Source organism: Macaca nemestrina, chromosome 8 (genome assembly GCF_043159975.1).
Source record: "Macaca nemestrina isolate mMacNem1 chromosome 8, mMacNem.hap1, whole genome shotgun sequence".
NCBI lineage: Eukaryota > Metazoa > Chordata > Mammalia > Primates > Cercopithecidae > Macaca > Macaca nemestrina.
In genome coordinates this window covers 76184787-76195025 of record NC_092132.1, presented here as the reverse complement: position 1 = coordinate 76195025, position 10239 = coordinate 76184787, and the positions used below count along the sequence as shown (strand labels likewise).

Sequence of the window (10239 nt, the reverse complement as noted above, 5' to 3'; positions counted from 1 at the left end):
TTTCTTATTTCTCTTAAAACAACCTTTTTTCATAGAAAATTGTTAGCTTTAAATACTATCCATATACCAGTCAACACTTGTGTGCAAAGAATCCAAAATGAATGTAATTATGCTCTGATTTTATCATTCCTACTAATGGAATACTAAGGAAATCTGCTAAGTAGGAAGATTTAGTAAAAGATTTCACAGTATGATAGCTACAGTAAAGCTGACTTTTTAAATGTGAAGAAACTATTCCAGTAGATGACTAAAAATAAGTAGAAAAGTCTTAGTACACTCTATTCCGCCAGCTCTGCAAAATAAAATACTATTCTGACTTGGAGTCTAAAAAAAAAAAAACTGGGTTATTCTTAAAGAACATAAACTTTGGAAAAGTTGAAATTCAGAAAATTTAGTTCAAAATACTTAAATACGTACTATATTTAACTTTATGTATATCTAGTTTCAAAGTTTGGTCCTATTGCTTATTGTCGGTGATAGCAATCAGTTTGGCAAAGCCTTGAGAACGTTTTTGCTGATAACTTACTTTATTTCTCTCTATATATTACAAGATTTCATTATGTCACAAACCAGGTTAAGTTCAGAGTACATGGTGTAGAAATCAATTATTTGATTCCCTTTAGTGAGCAATATTTTGGGCAGCCCATATTCCCTATCATATAGCCTTAGTATCTGAGATCGTGGTAGTCAGCATCCCAGAAACATCACCATTCCCTGTGAACAGGAACCCTTGACTGCAAAGAATCCCTGCTTCCTACCTCTTGTGACTCAACTTTGTACTTTTCCATGTGCCTCTGTTCCATGAGCTATTTCTTTACCAATCTCCATTTGAAACCGTCTGTACCACCATGGTTGTCCTCTACTGGTATGTTGAACTGACTAGCCATCTTGGTTAAGAACTGAGCAAATTCTTTTTAACTAGGTTAGAATTTTTTTTTCCAAATTTAATTTTAAGTTTAGGGGGTACATGTATGGGTTTGTTACATGAGTAAATTGTGTGTCACAGTGGTTTGGTGTATAGATTATTTTGTAGCCTAGATCATGAGCATAGTACCCAATTGGCAATTTCTCAGTCCTTAGTCTCCTCCCACCCTCCACCCTTAAGTAGGCCCTGGTGTCTATTGTTCCCTTCTTTGTGTTCATGTGTAATCAATGTTTAACTTTCCCTTATAAGTGAGCACACATGGTATTTGGCTTTCTGTTCCTGGGTTAATTCACGTAGGATAATGGCCTCCAGCTCCATTCATGTTACTTCAAAGGACATGATTTCATTCATTTTTATGGCTGCATAGTATTCCATGGTGTATATGTACCACATTTTCTTTATGCAGTCCACCATTGATTGGCATCTAGGTTGATTCCATGTCTTTGCTATTGTGAATAGTTTGAATAGGGCTACAATTAACATCCACGTGCATGCATTTTTATGGTAGAACGATTTATATTCCTTTGGGTATATACCCAGTAATGAAATTGCTGGGTCGAATGGTAGTTCTGTTTTAAGTTCTATGAGAAATATCCAAACTGCTTTTCATAGTGATTGAACTAATTTACATTCCAAGGAGCAGCATAAAAGCATTTCCTTTTCTCTGCAACCTAACTAGCATCTGCTATTTTTTGACTTTTTAATATTAGCCATTCTGACTGGTATAAGATGGTATCTCATTGTGGTTTTTGCATTTCTCTAATGATTAGTGAAGTTGAGCTTTTTTTTTTTTGCGAGACAGAGTCTCTCTCTGTCACCAGGCTGGCGTGCAGTGGCGCAAACTTGGCTCACTGCAACCTCCGCCTCTAGGGTTCAAGTGATTCTCCTGCCTTAGCCTCCCGAGTAGCTGGGACTACAGGAACACACCACCGTGTCCAGCCAGTTTTTGTATTTTTAGTAAAGATGGGGTTTCACCATGTTGGCCAGGATGGTCTCAATCTCTTGATCTCGTGATCCACACGCCTTGGCCTCCCAAAGTTCTGGGATTACAGGTGTGAGCCACCTTGCCCAGTTGCATTTTTTCATATGCTTGTTGGATGTGTGTATGTCTCCTTTTGAGAAGTGTCTGTTCATATCCTTTGCCCATTTTCTAATGAGTTGTTTGTTTGTTGCATGTTAATTTAAGTTCTTCATAGATTCTGGAAAGTGAACCTTTGTTATATGTATAGTTTGAAAATATTTTCTCCCATCTGTAAGCTGTATGTTTATTCTGTTAATAGTTTCTTTTGCTGTGCAGAAACTCTTCAGTTTAGGTCCCATTGTCAATTTTTGTTTTTGTTGCAATTGTTTTTGGAGTCTTTGTGATGAAATCTTTGCCAGTTCCAATGCCCCAAATGGTATTTCCTAGGTTATCTTCCAGGATTTCTATAATTTTAGGTTTTACATTTAAGTCTTTAACCAACCTTGAGTTGATTTTTGTATATGGTGAAAGGAAGGAGTCCGGAATATGGCTAGCTATTTATCCCAGCACAATTTATTAAATAGGGAGTACTTTCCTCATTGCTTGTTATTGTTGACTTTGTTGTAGATCAGATGATTAAAAGTGTATAGCATTATTTCTGAGTTCTTGAACCTGTTTAATTGGTCTATGCGTCTGTTTTTGTACCAATACCATCCTATTTTGGTTTCTGTAGCCTTGTAGTATAGTTTGAAGCTGGGTAGTGTGATGTCTCCAGTATTTTTCTTTTTGCTTAGACTTGCTTTGGCTATTTGAGCTCTTTTTTACTTCCATATAAATTTCAGACTAGTTTTTCTAATTTTGTGAAAAATGTCATTGGTAGTTTGATAGGAATAGCATTGAACCTGTAAATTGCTTTGGGCAGTGTGGCCATTTTAACAATATTGATTCTTCCTATCTATGAGCATGGAATGGTTTTTTCATTTGTTTGTGTCATCTCTGATTATTTTGAGCAGTGTTTTATAATTCTCGTTGTAGAGCTCTTTCACCTCCCTGGTTAGCTGTATTCCTAGGTATTTTATTCTTTTTGTGGCTATTTACTAATAGGATTGTGTTCTTTATTTGATTCTCAGCTTGGACATTATTGGTGTAGAGATATGCTACTGATTTTTGTATACTGATTTTGCATCCTGAAATTTTGATTAAGTTGCTTATCAGATCTAAGAGCCTTTGGGCAGAGGCTATGGGGATTTTGAGGCATAGAATCGTATCATCTACAGAGAGAGATAGTTTGACTTCCTTCCTATTTGGATGCCTTTTATTTCTTTCTGTTGCCTGGTTGCTCTGGCTAGGACTTCCAGTATTATATTGAATAGGAGTGGTGAGCGTGGGCATCCTTGTCTTGTTCTGATTTTCAAGGGGGATTCTTCTAGCTTTTGCCTGTTAAGTGTGATGTTGACTGTGGATTTGTCATAGATAGCTCTTATTATTTTGAGGTATGCTCCTTCGGCTCCTAGTTTGTTGATGGTTTGTAACATGAAGGGTTGTTGAATTTTATTGAAAGCATATTCTGTGTCTATTGAGATGATCATATGGTTTTTGGTTTTAGTTTTGTTTATGTGATGAATCATATTTATGAATTTGCATATATTGAACCATAGGTTGGAATTATTGAGAGGTTCTTTACAAGTAAATAAAGGAAAAATATGACTCCTCTCCTTGTATTTACCATCATCTGTATCTCTCTAGTATGTGCTGCTTCTTTTTGTATCAGCAAATTTTGCCCTTTATTTCAAAAGTGTGCATGTAACCAAGGGTGAAACAGCTGTCTCTGACTGATTCAGAAGTAGACACAGAACTCAAGCTATACTGCACAAATGCTTCCTAGAATTTTGTATCTAGAGCTTGTGAGAAAGAACATCTTTCATCTCTGGGGATAGAAATATTAGAGTATAAAGCCAATATTGCCATATGGACATGATCTCCTTCTGGTGGGTACAAAAAGGGAAAAAAAATCTGGAGAAATAGAGTAGGAAACCAAATAGAAAACGCAGAAAGAGAGAGAGAACTCTGATTTGGTTTAAGGCCCAAGTGTAGCTCTTCTATCATCCTTTTGTGAGACAATATATTTCTCCTTTTAACTTAACCTTGTTTCAGACAGTTTCTGTTACTTGCAACCGAAAGTATTAACCAATAACTACATACTCCCCAAATATAAAACCTTTGAAATGGAAAAGATTACAAGGCAAATGTCTTTATGTGAGAATAACAAAAGTATGCCTATGTGCTCACTTGAAAATTGTATTTACCAGGTTTATAAGTTTTTTTTTTGTTTTAATCTCTCTAATTCACTTAGACTTGGATATTTAACGAGACCACTTAGTGTTTAATTAATGATGACTTAGGTTGCTACTTTTTGTAAGCATATGGAGAGATTCTCAGTATGTTGCAGATCTTTTTATTCATTTATTTTTTCAACAAATGTTGAAACTTATTCAATAAGCATTGACTGACAGACTTGCTGCGTCATGATCAATGTCCTATGCATTGTAGTTGCAGATAAGAATAGCCCATTCTCAGAGAATTACAATCCACCTGGGGAGGATTACAGGAACTCTGAGGAGAATACAGCTAGTATTCTGGAAGGGGTGGAGAAGTCTGGGAAGACTTTATATAGGCAATAACCTTTGAGATGTGTCTTAAAGAATGAGTGGAAAGTTTCCTGCAGTGCCTTTCCCCGCTTGTCAATTTCTTACCTTTCTCATAACTACCTTTGAAAGTAAAGATACTCAGAACATTAAATGATAACCCTAGTGCTAATAATGGGAGTTAATAAAATTTTGACTTAAAACACAAGAACAGGTGAGAAATGCTGTAATGCTGTAAAACAGATTTTATAATACAAAAATTGGCATCAGATAAAACAATATGAAAAGCAAGATGAACAGAAAAAAGGTCTGTTTTGTATTTCTGGGTAGAATTTAAACTTTTTTTGTTCCAGAACCACTTTTTAAACATTATTAATAGTTCTGAAAGTTTTGCATAGGTCCAGGAACATTGCCAGGATTCCAGGGGATGAAACTATGAATCTCTTTACTATAGATTTTTTAAATCATTTCTGTTTTGAAATTAACTTTCCACAGACTGTTTGAATTACTGATTAGTAATTCATATTATTGCATCAAGGAAAGGCAAGTTTTCAGATGATGATACTGTTTTCAAGTGCTAGCTTTTCCCAAGGAAATAATCATTCTCATATCATCAAAACTGAACTAGTAATAAAAAAAAAAATCTCTAATCGTTGGGAGTTTTAGAATTTGTATTTTGATTGTTTCTCAGCCTCTCTCCACATGGGGAGGGTTTCTAGCTAAAAACCCAGAAGACCTGCTAGACCAATTCTAAAAGAGCTGCAACACTTTGTTTCTTTTAAATTCAGAAAAATACTTACACATTCAAGTGAATATTATTATCTTCAATTTCTTTTATTGGATTCCACTTTCTATAGAACAGAATTTAAATAATTTCATTTGAGCATGTGTAATATTTCTTAGGACTGCATCTTTATGAAATGAAGTCTAGATTTTAAAGTGACTTGGGGGATGAGGGTGGGCATAGGCATAGTGACTCACGCCCATAATCTCAGCACTTTGGGAGGCCAAAGTGGCCGGATTGCTTTAGCCCAGGAATTGAAGACCAGCTTGGACAACCTGGCGAAAACTCATTTCTAATAAAAATGCAAAAATTAACCTTGTATGGTGGTGCCCACCTGTGGTCCCAGCTACTCAGTGGGCTCAGGTGAAAGGATTGCTTGAGCCCATGAGGTCAAGGCAGCCTCACAGAGATTGAGCTCGCAGGGATTATGTGAGCCATGATCACATCACTTTACTCCAGCCTGAGCAGCAGAGTGAGACCCGTCTTAAAAAAATAAATACATAAAAATAAAACGACTTGGGTCTCTGCTAATTATTAACATTTTTCATATATTCATGTTTTCTTCATTGTCAATGATGGGATAATTCCTGTGACTTGCTGCATGAGTTTCTGGAGAAACTCTGTATGAATAACCTGTGTTATGACATCATTTGGATTAAGAGTAGGAAGAAAGTGGTAGAATGGAACTGGATACTATTCAGACACACCAAAGAGGTGGAGGAGTGACAAAAAAGCAAAATAAATAACAGAATAATAGCAGCACACATTTGTACTTTTATACAAATGCACAGGGAAAATGTAAGCCCTAGAAGTCATTGCATTTATATGGACAAAGGTAGCAAAAGAAGTTCTGAAATTATGACCAGCTACTCTTAAAATAGAAACACTCACTTTCCAATATCACCCCCAACTTATTTTGTGACATGAATCTGTATTTTAGTAAAGCATTCTGCATGGTACTGATTTTGTCTGAATTCATTGTGACCATCTTTTCACATATTATAAATCACACAAACACACCAAAAGAATTTTCATTAGTGTAGTAGATTCCGTTCATACTCATTTCCCACCTAGTCTCATATTATCTCTGTTTTCCACACGCATACTTATTTTCTGAAACACCCAGTTCACTCTTAAAGGTTTGTGTAAGTTCAGCAGTTCTTCCAGCAAGTGGTTAGGCCAGCATAACCTTGCCCTGTTTCTTCCATCATATAATTACATGGCATATTTGGCGGATTGCTAAACTAAATAATGTGACATATACATGTTTTTCTTATCGTCAACTGTCTGTAGACAAATTACTGAAATTTTGATGTATTGGGTAATCATCCATCAAGATTAAACTGAAACATTCTCAATATAGTATTATAGCCAACTGTGGCTTCTGGAAAATCAACCAGTCTTTGCCTTTGCTTGACAACTAGTAAGCCCATCATTTTTTTAAGATGAATAAGACCCAATAACTTCTTATTTTTCAGGGTAAAAATATCTTCAAATACTTTAACATAGATTATACCTGTTATAGTTTCTAATACAAATGAAAATAATAATTTGGTGTATATTTGGACCTCTACTTTCTACCTTTGTTTATTGTCAAGGTTTGAGTGTTTAAGTGTAGCCACACAAAATTAAGGATTAATTAAAATACTTTTATAGCATTAGTAAATAAGTATCTGATAGCTTATTGTCAATTAACTTTTACATATATTCTTGTGTGGATTTAAAAAATAACTATGTCTCAAGAATATTTATTCTTCAAAAAACATAAAAGTATAAGGTAAATGATTCATTAAGAAGAAAAAGGGACAACAGAAGATACATTTTTGAAGGTTCTGTTTGCTTTGGAGATTCTGAAGATATCTGAGAATTTTTAACTTGGGATTTCTTTAGTTTCTACAAGGATGCCTTAAATTATCACAAGATTATTACTTCCACATGTATGGCTAGTATTTCTGAAATAATATTTTAAGGGTCTTGAAAGAGTCTCATTTCGGAAAACAATAGTGATTCTGAGTTAATGAAAGTCTTCAATAGTTGCAAGGTAGGGAATTTTTATTCGTCCCTCCAACTCTATTATTGATCTGATGTGCAACCTTCAGGAAATTGGTTTATCCTTTCGTCTTCTTACTGGTAAAAATGACTGCCTTAGAGGTCTTGTAAAAACAAACGTTGGCTTGATAGTGCTAAATAAAAGCAGAATTGTGTTGGCAGTTCATACCATCATGTTTTTATATGCAGTTCCTTATAATTACTGCTGGTCACATGAGAATACTTCACATATTGTTTCTGGCAATATTCACTAGTAAAGCCATCCTCCCATTTCTCCAAAGCTTTATGTAGATATGTTGGTATATCAGTTCTTCAGAAAGGAGATAAATCTTGCCACCATGCCAACCAAAACTAATGTTATCTGTGATAAGCATGGTGATTTCCATACTTCTTTCTTTAAAGGTCACTTTAGTTTATCTTAGTATCTGATATGTTATGTACACTGGAAATAAAATAATCATTAGACCACCACCTCTTTTCTCCCCAAAACAATAATGTCATTGCTCTTGGCTGCCACAAAGTGGCAGTGTGCCCACTAACTTCTCCACTAGAAAATCCAGTGTTGGCCTTTTGCACAAACCAGGACAGAACTACACCTCAAGATTGGGGTTGCCAGACAAAATACAAGAAACCCAGTGAAATTTAAATTTCAGATAAACAACACCATACTTTTACAAAAAAGCTTATTTGTTGTTTATCTGAAATTCACATTTAATAGAGTGGTCCATATTTTCATTTGCTAAGTCTACTAATGCTACTCAAGATAGATTTGACTCTTGGAATCATGTAAACTTTTAAGTTGAAATGGCTTATTTACTTATCTATATTTATTGAATTATAGAACTCTTTAGTTAGGGGTATCCATATTTCCCCCTTCTAGCAGACTTCTATTTACCATATAGTACTAGATTCCCATGTTTAGTCTTTCATAAAAATGAATGTGTTTGAAGGCGTATTTGTAGTACATTTTGAATGCTATTTCCATCATTGATATTAAACTAACAAGTACTTATTGGTCATCTACTATGTGCAAGGCCTTGGGCCAAAGGGGTCACAAAAGGTTCTACAGAAGGGGCTAGATAGAATTGACCTGACTGTTTACAATAAAACAAACAAACAAAAAATAGGTAGGCAGAATGGAGAATATTCAAGAACATTCTGGAACATTCTAGATGGGTAGTCAGGTATTTTCTATGCAAAAATAAATGTTTTATGAAAACCTGAAAGGCCTAGTTCAAAGAACTAGTTAGAATATTGAACTGTTAATATCCACTCATTCATTCTAGTGTCCAGAACAATCTTGGCACACATTATAGGCACTCATTAATGAATTATTGAATTATTTTAAAAAAATAAGAATGACACTGGGATAGAATAATTTAAAAATTTTTAATTTACTTGAAATTTTCTCTTCTACTTTTAATGTAATCTCTGCAAGCTTTATCAAATTTCAACAAAACTCAATCCAGACTTCTATTATACTGATATAATGCCATTTTTGGTGTAATATTATGTATATTAGTTGTTTACTCCAACATACCGAGTTTAAAATGGAAAGTTTCTTTTTATGTTGTCTAATATATTCAAATGTCAGTTAAAATGTAAAACTTTTACAGTTATACAAAGTGTTTCATTAAATGTTGCCCTCCAAATGTTTCATTCTACCAGAAATGTTGCAATAACATTATGATTTGTGAACTTTCCCTTCCATTTCTCAGAAAGCTGAGATTTCTGAACTTGTACATGACTATACTCACCTATGCTTCTCATTCACAAGCACATTATGTGTAAGGGGCTGTATTTGTTTATATAATTTTGCAATTTAAATAATCTACTTCTTCTTATAAAGAGAAGATAGTAAATCTACAATTGCTACATTTGAAATAGCAAATCTGGAATTAAATCTACCTTGAACTGCAGATATTATCTAATAAAACTTAACATTAAACAGACACTTTGCATGTTATTCATTTATGTTAGAGTTGGGAGCTATGTGCAGTAGGTAATCATTTTATTATTTTTTGAAAAATTATGCTATATTTTACTGTTTCAACAACCTTCTATATTTAAGATTTTTCTTAATTTGAGAAAAGCTGGAGCTGAAGGCAGTCATCCTTAGCAAAGACATACCTGCAGCTAACTAGCATGTGAAAAAAGCACAGTATCACTGATAATTAGAGAAATGCAAATCAAAACCACAGTGATACACCATCACACACCAGTCAGAATCCCTATTATTAAAAAGTCAAAAAATAACAGATGCTGGGGAAGTTGTAGAGAAAAAGAAAACATGTATATACATTGTTGATAGGAGTGTAAATTAGTTCAACCATTATGGAAAGCAGTATGGCAATTCCTCAAATAGCTAAAAGCAGAACTAACATTCGAGTCAGCAATTCCATCACTGGGTATATACCCTGAGGAATATAAATTATTCTGCCATAAAAGCACATGGATGCGAATGTTCATTGCAGCACTGTTCACAATAGCAAAGACATGGAATCAACCTAAATGCCCATCAGCAACAGATTGGATAAAGAAAAATTGGTATGTATACACCATGGAATACTATGCAGCCATAAAAAGGAACAAGATGATGTCCTTTGCAGGGACATGAATGGCGTTGGAAGCCATTGTCTTCAGCAAGCTAACACTGGAACAGAAAACCAGATACCACATTTTCTCACTTATAAGTGGGAGCTAAATGATGAGAACACATGGACACATAGAGGGAAGCAACATACACTGGGGCCTGCTGGAGGTTGGAAGGTGGGAGGAGGAAGAGGATCAGGAAAAATAACTAATGAGTACTAGACTTAATACCTGTCTATGAAGTAATCTGTATAACAATTCCCCCGTGACACACATTTACCTA

At 34.7% G+C, this 10239-nt stretch overlaps 1 non-coding gene across 1 annotated transcript; it reads right to left on the bottom strand.

Annotated features, from left to right (window-relative positions):
* Positions 1–5238: 5238 nt before the first annotated feature.
* On the bottom strand, positions 5239–5301 carry LOC112427032 (U7 small nuclear RNA). Its single transcript, XR_003018453.1, has one exon. It is a non-coding gene; the product is annotated as a U7 small nuclear RNA (small nuclear RNA).
* Between the last annotated feature and the right edge of the window lie 4938 nt (positions 5302–10239).